This window comes from Perissodus microlepis, chromosome 5, assembly GCF_051167445.1.
Source record: "Perissodus microlepis isolate ML-2025 ecotype Zambia chromosome 5, ASM5116744v1, whole genome shotgun sequence".
Lineage (NCBI taxonomy): Eukaryota > Metazoa > Chordata > Actinopteri > Cichliformes > Cichlidae > Perissodus > Perissodus microlepis.
This window is the reverse complement of record NC_140465.1, coordinates 9994389-10004333: the sequence shown is the minus strand read 5'-3', so window position 1 is coordinate 10004333 and position 9945 is coordinate 9994389.

The window sequence follows — 9945 nt, the reverse complement described above, 5'->3', positions numbered from 1 at the left end:
TCGTATTTAGCACAGTTGTTTGAATGCTGATACTTTTCATGCAATCTTAGTGTAACTTTTCTAAATCACCGTGGGGCACTGGAGTTTAACAATGGCACTGAGAGTTAAATAAAGTCTATACTAGTAATTACCTGATAATTGCTCTGGTTTATGTGCTTTAGCCCCGCAACTAGCAATCATCTATAAAAACAGTTAATGAGCATTAAAGAGCGAAATGGCCTGCTCAAATGGAATAAAACTATCTGATGAATTAATCTTATTGTCCGCAGTGGATGCAAAGTAACTGAATGAAAAATAAAGTCCTAAAATATACAGCACCCTTTCTTCTGCATTTCTACTACCCTACATAAAAAGTAATTAATTTGTTGCTTTGAGTTGTTTTCCACTCTGCAGTGATGAGACAGGAAATTTAAATCTTGGTATTATGTTACTTAAGGGCATCTACCTTAAGCATATGATTTAATGTATCCAAATTGTGTTAATGAATCTCTTATTATCAAATGATTAATAAACCTTGGATTGGCCTCTTTGCATTTTAAGAGTGGTGCCTGAGGGTTTGTGGACATAATTAATCCACCTGTCTACACCGCCTCTAAAATTAAAGCAAATGTGGAAAAGGTGTCTTCTACAGAGGTCACCAGCAGTCTGCTAATGTATGCACTGATAGCTGATAACCTTATGAGCTCATAATATTTGATGCTGGGGTGTGTGCTCATATGTGCGCAGGACACGAGCCTCAGAGTTTCTTTGATTTGAATGTGGTGGTGTTTTTTGGAGGGTTTTTTAACAAACTGATTTTTAATGAGGTGTTCCGAATGACAGCCTCTGAAAACTGATAACTAAAAATAACTGCTGTGGCCATGTCCTTCATAGCTGACTGCCCACCATCTCAGCCCTTCTCTCTCTCTCGATTTGTGCTATCCGCCTTTCCTCTTTCATTTAACCTCGGACATGCTCTCATGTTAAACGGCAGAATGATGTGATAACATTTCATCAAAAAAAAGGAACTACAATCCCAGAAGACACTTGAAAACCAGTTTGGTTATGACTGAAACCCATTGCCGTGGGTCTCAATCACACTCTTGCTCCTGGGCACTTTATTAAGGTGTTAGGTATGCTCCAGACTGCAGCAGTGTCAGCTCTGTTGGCTTTCCCTGTATTGTTATTTTAGATGTACACTAGTTGAAAGGTAGGGCAAAGTCAAAACCTTCTGGTGCTGACACATTTTTATAGATTCCATTGAAATGCCATCTGTCACTCCCCCACCTTAAGCTGGGACATTTTGAATGTCACTACTGTGCTTTTGAGGTGACCCCACTCTTGGCGATCCATCACAGCCAACTGCAGTTAAGGTTCATGCAAAGACCGAAGAGATCAGAATTAAGCAGGCCTTCACTAGATCGTGGCAGGCTATCAAAACAATGACACCTTGCTCGGAAGAAGAACCTCAGAGGAGCTGTGTGCACTCCCCGGAAAACAGGGAAAGAGACCTTTTGCTTTCTCCTCTGCAAGCAGAGACATGGGAATCAGAGTTTGTCAGCTTTATAGCTCCATATATCTCATATCCATTTGCCATCTGATTGCTTTCTGTCAGGACATCCAAAGTAGAGTTGATTGTGCTAATGATAATGTGTCACAGCGATATGGCCCTAGTTAGGCGCAAAGCAGGGCTGCCAGCCAAGAAGACAAGGAGAGGCTTCAGGCTGATGTTGTGTTGTGCTGTTGTAGGTGATTGATGACTCTCTCTGTTCTAGTGCTTTGATTAAGACTCCAGTGATTTATCGCCACTGCTCACAATATAATTAGACTCTATATACACTCAACAAAACAGTGTTGTCCTGCTATACTGTGGGATGCCAGCAAGTGTGGGTGTGTTTTTGTGCCTGTGGGTGCTATGAGTTATCTTCATAGCCATACATCTAGTACAGTATATTTTGCTGATGTGCATCTAAATGGTTGCCAAGTGTGAATACATTCACATTAAAGCAAATTCACCCTGCACACTTTTCTGTTTTAAAGTAGGAAATGTAGCCAGGAAATGTGCTGCACGTGATACAAGATTTATTCAGTGTATGATGGATTACCTTTGACTGAAGCTGTCTGGAGTGTTTTCACTTGGCTATTACCAGGATGCTCTGCGAGTAGATATTTGCTGTGAAAATGAACCCTTGCTGTTTTTATGGTTGGGTCAATGGATTTTTGGTGTGTCGAGATGTCCTTAGTGTGGCAGGAGAAGTGGAAAGATACAGAGCTCATCTAAAATTCGCCTTATAATGACAATTTAGAAGATTAAAAGCCCACTAAATGTATACTTTAAAAGTAATTACAGGATCCTACTCCTTTTTTGAACTGTATGGAAACAGCTCTTAATTTTAGGCTAGCATTGTTGCCACCATTGTGAAGTGAAATAGAAAGTTAGGGGTGGCTGTACCGTCTCCAAGGTGTTCAAATAAAATAATCCATCATCCTATGATGTGAGGAGTGTGGCGTCATTGCTGGTTTGCACTTTGTTCTTCCTGTTGCTGATGGGCAGCGCCCACAGACAATTTGTGCTTGACACTTCCTGCCTACGTGGGAGGGGGACTCGCTCTGACCTTGCAGCACATGGTGTTTTGTTGTTGTTGTGATTTTTCTTTCTTTTTTTTCTTCTTTCTTTTCATTTAACCTCCCAATTTTGTCCAATAGAGTTATTTCTGCACTGGAGGGAGAGCTAAACATTGAAAGCAACAACTATAAGGTGACTTTAAAGCAAAAGGCATACAGCTGTGCTCAGTGAAATGTAACTCAACTCATTAAACACAGCCACTCCACTGGTTTGGGTGTATTTAGCACTATGTTATTATTTATTTACTGTTGTTTTGTTAGATTTTAAAGGGACTGTTACTTTTCATTATACATAGTATACCACACTCCTCCTTACACTAAATTTAAAGCTTCAGTCAGTAGATGATTAGTTTCATTATCTTGTCTTTACAGAAAACTGGAAGTACACAGGAAATGAATCACATGAAATATATTATGCTAGTGAGTTTTTGATGTCACTGCTTCTCCAGTTTATCTTAAGCTAAGAAACTAACAATGTACAAACATGGGAGAGGTGTCTCTCTTTCTCTGTAATTCTTTCACTTTCATTTCGACTCTTGCTTGCTTGAGTTGAGACATCTATACCTTAGTAGACTTTACCTTGGGGATAGGTTTGGAACAAGTAGCTTATTGCTATTTGTTCTAGCATCTGGAAAATCTGTCATCTTTCTTGGTGTGCATCTGTGTAGCGTTGATAGCAACGCTGATATATTCCTTTTAACGGATATTTGGGAGAGGCTAATTCTAAGTTTCTTTCAAGGACTCCAGAGGAATTACAGGAATCCTTAAGACCATGAGACAGAATTTCCCTCTGACTACTTCAACTGCTTTTATTCCTGCTTGTACTTCCTATTTCCTGGCCTCCTCGGTATGCTTCCTGCTCTGCCATTTCTACTGTTCCTCAATCCCCGTTGTCCTTTGCATGCCTGAAGGAGACACTGTACATAGTAATGACAACATCCAGTCCTTTAGCAGTTACTGTTTCCTCACAGAAGTGAATTAAGTGACAAACATCCATCCATCCATCCATTCGCTACTGCTTATCCTTTTCAGGGTCGCGGGGGGTGCTGGAGCTAATCCCAGCTGTCATAGGGCGAGAGGCGGGGTACACCCTGGACAGGTCGCCAGTCTGTCGCAGGGCTAACACACAAGGACAGACAACCATTCACATTCACTCGCACATTCACACCTAGTGGCAATTTGGATTATCCAATTAACCTATCCCCACAAACTGCATGTCTTTGGACGGTGGGAGGAAGCCGGAGTACCATACATTTTTTTTCTTAAATCTATTGACCAGCAGTCCATAAACGACAAGAAAGAGGTGCGCTTCACCACTTTGTCACGTGTTACTCTTATGTCACTCTAGGGCAGAAAATATATCACAACCCCAAAGAAGTCTCATTGATTTCCCATTCAAATGCCTTCAACAGATGTTTGTGACACAGGAAATGTAGTTTTCTTTCTGCTTTAAACTCCTTAATGCTCCTAGTATTCTAGTTTTTGACAGAACAAGGTAAGGCCCAGAGTTACTGCAGAAGTCATTTAGTCAGCAAATAAAAACTGCATCAGTGATTTCCTGACCTCTTTATTTGTGGCAAGTTTTGTTTGAATGATGACTTGGACCCCTCTGAGGTCCAAGTCATCATCTGTGATGACCCCAACCCTAAAAGTAACCTTCAATTCAATCCAGATATGTATTGTTTAATTGTTCTCCCAAGTCTTGGCAACAAGAAGACAAGAAAATAATCATTCTAAATGACATTTCAAAAACTATTTCCCCCCCAAAAAAGTACATTTTGTCTTCTCCAAAATAGAGGGTTAGGGTCATGCTAGTTCCCACCCTAAGGTTTCACTAGGACACAGGTGTCGAACTCCAGGCCTCGAGGGCCGGTGTCCTGCATGTTTTAGATGTGTCCGTGTTCCAGCACAGCTGATTTAAATGGCTAAATTATCCCCTCAACATGTCTTGAAGTTCTCCAGAAGCCCTGTAATGAACTAATCATTTGATTCAGGTGTGTTGAAACAGGGTGATATCTAAAACCTGCAGGACACCGGCCCTCGAGGCCTGGAGTTCAACACCCCTGCTCTAGGAGTTCTTTGGCCCTTCATTTTATTTTCTCCCTCTTCCTCTACAGAGCATGGGCCAGGGTGGAGCTTTAGGAAGTGGGGTATATCCTTCCTCTCCAATGAGAACATGACTGAGGGGAGAGGCCGCGGGTTTGGATGGCTGTGTCTCCACAACACTGGCAAGAATTCAGAAACCACAAGCAACTTAAAGCATATCTCCTCCATCACTGCACTGAGATGTATTCCGGTAATATTCACACAAAGCAGTCACAGAAGATTGCAATACTGAAATACTCAACAGCCTAGCTGGCAGCATAACTGCACTAAAGTGATAACGCTCACGAGATTTGCATTGTAAAAGTAAAACAGGCTCTTCTATTGTACCAGCTTCACTGCATCTCTAATAAAATCTATTTAGCTTTTTAATATTTGCCTTCTATCTGGTCATATCAGTGATATTTACTGAAGCAATAATTGATTTTTAAATGCATTCATAACAACTGTCTATGTCACCTAATGAAAAGAGTAGTAACATTTTATTCCATTTTAACTGAGTACTTTAAGTGGTGGGCTGTAATCATGAGACTCGTTGTTCACATATCAAATATTAATAATACGCGTATTCATTCGAGGGATGTAAAATATTAAATCGATGGCCAAGACAATTTAATCCATAAACACATTTTACTAATATGGTTACAGTCTCCTTACCTAATATTTGCTTTGTAATCACACTGAAAAGAGAACTCCTCTAATTTATAGGCATAATACTGTGTAACTACACAGTAAGCAGAGAGAAAATAAAAGGATAAAATGGAGTTTCATTTTACAGCCCACATAACCTGTAAATGATGTCTACATAAGGCTGAACTATGCAAGGAATATAACCCATAATTACAATAAATGAGAGGTGAACGTTGCAGCATGCGAAGCACTTAAAAAAATCACTTGTGTGTGTGTGTGTGTGTGTGTGTGTGGGGGGGGGGGGGGGGGGGGGGGGAGTGTAAAAGAAGATGAAATTAACTAACAGGGTAAACAGAAAGCTTCCTACCCCATCCTCTCACCTGTAGAAACTATTATACCTGTACGTTCACTTCACTCATTCAGCTGTAATGGCATATTTGTGTTTCTCCTTGTGCAGATGCAAGCAGAGTGCCAGCTAGTGTCTAGTTCACATTCTCCCACCATAACAAATGCACAACTAAAAGGAGAATGTTTATTAAAGCAATTTGGATGCTAACTTATTTATTAGGATGATGGGCAAACAGTGTCATCTGCTCCTGTGGGCCTCTCAGTGAAGTAATAGCTGTCTCTTTAGTGAATGCATTAGTGAGTGCATTAGTGAATGTATCTTACATTACACAGAAACAAAGGGACACCCACACATTTATATTTAACAGCTACAAGTGTACATTGCACACATCCCGTTTCTCAACCCAGGGCAGCTGTGGTTCAACATAACAAACAAAGGCTCTCTCTCTCTCTCTCTCTCTGTATCTCTCAGTATGTCACTGTCTCCCAGCATCACCCTGAGTGATTGCCAGTCATGACACCCGCCTGCTTGTACCACAAACCCACCCAAATGCCCAGGAAATTAAATGCTCTACCAAGGTAATAAAGAGAGTAAATCCTGCTTGTATTTTCTGCCCATGGCCAGGGCATTGTGGGGGCAGGTATTACCATATTAAGCCCAGACAGAGGGGATCAGCTCAGCATTCCCTCATTACACCTCATCTAGTGGGGATTTACAGCTTTTCCAAAAACAGCATGCCCACAGCTGTAGTCTTCGCCTGTGGGTGAGAGGGGTGTGCCAGGCAGTTTGATCTCAAATTATCCATTATAAGTATATTTTCATGCACACGGTAACTTTTTGAATTTGGTGGAAGAGCTACAATGCTAGATTAACCCTCAACACACATGTTTGTCTTTGTGCATATGGACACTAAGACTTCGCAGCTGCTTATTTACACAATTAAAGCTCATCTGAATCAGCATATTGCTATTCTTTTCCTAGGATCTCATGTCTTTCACTACAAGATCAAAAAGTATAAGTTTAGGTTTCTTCTTGTTTCATAACACTAATATATTTTTCACAGACGATATCATACCTTTTTTTGTTCATTATTAGCTAGTGAGACGCGACGAACACCCTGCACCGTGACTGCAACAAGCATGATATAGCCATTCATTTTGAACAGATTTCCCCTCCTGATAACAGCTGCAGAGGAACAGATTAATAATGTTGTGGAAAATGAGATTATGCTGACTCATTAAGTTTATATCTCTCTGTAGAAGTAGATAATGGTTCTGCCAGTGATCACAACAGTCGGCACAAAGTCACCAGAATGCTTGATTATAAATGAAGCCCTTGAAATCTTCTGCCACTGGGGGAGTTGGATACCTTTTTTTTTTTTATTGAAAACCTAGTTTATGAGTTGCCAACAGTTGTTTGTCTCTTGTAAAGAGAAAGTAATAAACAACGGGCATAAAATGTAAGGATAGAAAAAGGTAAGTAAGTGCTACCCTGAAGAGAAGACAATAAGACGTATACAAAATTTATGGTTTAAAAACATCATCCCACATTTGTTTTTGTTCCTAAAATGTCCTGGTGGGTGCATTTCTGGAGCAACCACTATTGCAAAACCAGCATTACTTAAAGTGTACATGCAAGCTCACTGAATCAGATACTAGGAAAAGACTCCTGCTGGGAGTCAAAATCATTTACACAACAAACAGCTTGTGCACACAGGTATGTAGAAAAAAAAAAAGGCAAATGACACAAGTGCACAGATTTCACTGCAAACAATTTATGAGCAGCCTAGGGCAGGCCCTTTAGTTTTTAATGTATCTGTTTGCTTTTTGTGTTTCTTATTTTGCCTCCCTACAGTTAATTTACTTGTTTTCAAAGTGAAGTAATCTATTAACACAGCAGGGGACAGACGGTTGTCGTTAGTACTATGCTATATTTTGGAGACCGTAACATGCACATTATTAGCTTGTTTGATAAGCACTAGCAATCTAAAATGAAAGCTTCTCACTGAAATACCAATCTGGAAAAACATATCAACACTAATTAATGGTTCAGCACACTACAGTATTCAACTGAACATGACTGTAGTATCTGGTTTAGCTTCCAGTTTGAGTCCATCAGTAAAAAAATCACAGTCTTCTTCACAAGGCCAAGACTTCACAATATCAGACATGCAATGGCAGTCAGACTGAGACAACAATATCACATTTGCACTAAGATGGAGGCCACACAACCTCCTCTCAGGCCCTAAGACCTGGACTACAAATGCAGAAGTGCTGTAGTCAATTTGTACTTCTAACGTAGAACTGTCACACACAACCCACAGGCAAATATCTGTAAAGTGTTCAATCAGAGCTGTCAAGACGAGGATTTAGCATGTGGGATGTTGACGGAGGATCGATAGGACTCCATCAGGACTAAGCCATTCCCTCAGTTCTAATAAACGCAAACCATCACCCACTTGAAGACCACTTGAGCAAACCAAATCCACAACACACTGACCATCCTGCGGGATTAGTAAATTTTGTTCTCTTCTGATGTGGTCGCACACATCACATATTGTGTGTGTGTGTGTGTGTGTGGGGGGGGGGGGGGGGGGGTATCTTCAGATAATGCAGTGGTGATAGGCCTTCGCTGAAATACAGATACTGTTTGATAAGAGCCATATGTGTCTTGGTTGCACATCCCCCATGGCAGTATTGAGGTTGAAGTATTACACCATGTGCTATGAGGAAAGTGACAGAAACATAAATGAAGCTAAAGGAAAAAGATTACTGTTTAGTGTGGTTTTAGAGTTTTCAATAACTTGGAACCAGCAAGATAAACAGAAACATCCCTCAAGATATTTAGGGTACTTTATATGAAACATACATATATATAAAATCCTCTTAGATGCCAATCTTGCCCTTAGGTGCAGCTTCAGGTAGAAAAGCACAAGATAGGCTTTATCACTAAATTCAAAGCCTGCAGCCACATACTACAACAGCTTTATTGTAACCTTACAAATAGCTCTTTCTTATTTCCTACCCAAAAGCCTAAAGAGAAAGTGGTGACAGACTAAAATACTGTGGCAATTAAAAAGAAAGGGGGTGAAAAGAGAAAGTTGCTAATGGGTGGAGAACATAAATCAAAGCCATGTATTTTTTTTTTTTTTTGAAAGAAAGGGGGGGGGGGGGGGATTGGGAGAGAAAGGGAGTGTGAAAAAGAGACAGCACCATCTGTCTCTGTGGACAAAGTACTGAACACTTGCATTGAAGCATATGTTCGACTGATCACACAGATCACCAAGCGTATGTGCTGAGGTGGGATGTTCCTGTGAAAAAAAAAAAGGTGGCATTTTACACCCAGTGCAGGTAACTGCTGCTCTAGTGAGCAGTGGAAGACCCAATCAGAAGGATGGCATGCCAGGAAAGTGATGCTTTAATAACCTTCACACTCAGATAAGCCTAGTTTTAGGATAAAAGCTCCTTGTGTACAAGACATTTTTATAATGCTATATTAATAACATCAGCATTCGTGTCCTCCTTTAAATGGAATGTATTTTCTTTGCTCATTCTCTAACCTTTAATACCATCATCAAGATTTCTTTGGTTTCTCACTGAGCATCCATCATCTTCCACTTAAACCTGTCACCCCTTTTGAGATACTCCTGGGGGACCGCAAGGCTTTTCTAGGCAAGATGCGATCTATAATCTCCAAACCTTCAAAGGAAGGTGGGCAGCAGGCATCCTGACCATGTTCCCAAACCACCTCAACTGTCTCCTTTGAGCAATGTGTAACACCTGTACAGGGAGCTTTGTCTGGATGTCCAAGTGCCTCACTCTATTTCTAATGCTGACTCTACAGTTGACTCTGCCACAGAGTCAACTGTAGAGTCTAATGCTGACTCTGCCACATCTCTGTAACCCTACATTTTCAATCATTACTCTAATCTTATGGTTGTAGGTGAGGGCTGAAATTTAGATTGGTAAATTGAAAGCTTCACCTTTTGACTCAGCTCTTGTTCAGAAGACGAGTACATGCCTACATTACTGCTGACACTGGTCCATTTCACTTCACTTGATCCCAAGGTCATTACCAAAGAGACATTGACATTGCCTTGGCTGTATTTTGTGTTCAGCAAATTGTCATTTAAGCAAGTGTGTGGCAACCAAGAATGCAGGACTCAGCTAAACAGAACAAAACTCAAAATCACAGTTTCATTGCTGGTAAAAATGGTAAAAAAAAAAAAAAAAAAAAAAACAACAACAAAAAAACAAAAT